Genomic DNA, 268 nt, shown 5'->3' with positions numbered 1-268 from the left:
CTGTCATGCACAGAGCAGGGCCCATCAGGGGGTTGGGGAGCTCCTTCCTGTCACTCACAGAGTAGGGCCGATAGAGGAGTTAGGGCACCGCCCCATGTCACACACAGAGCATTGTGGATCAGGGGGTTGGGGGGCTGCCCTCTATCAGCCATAGAGCAGGGCCAATCAGGGGGTTGGGGCGCTGCCACTGTCACACTCAGGGCAGGGCCGATGGGGAGGTCATGGCTCTACCCCATCACACACAGAGCAGGGCCCATGGTAGCGGGGT

The sequence above is a fragment of the Myotis davidii genome, unplaced genomic scaffold, assembly GCF_000327345.1.
Source record: "Myotis davidii unplaced genomic scaffold, ASM32734v1 scaffold1, whole genome shotgun sequence".
Taxonomy (NCBI): Eukaryota; Metazoa; Chordata; class Mammalia; order Chiroptera; family Vespertilionidae; genus Myotis; species Myotis davidii.
Note: the sequence above shows the minus strand (reverse complement) of the source record.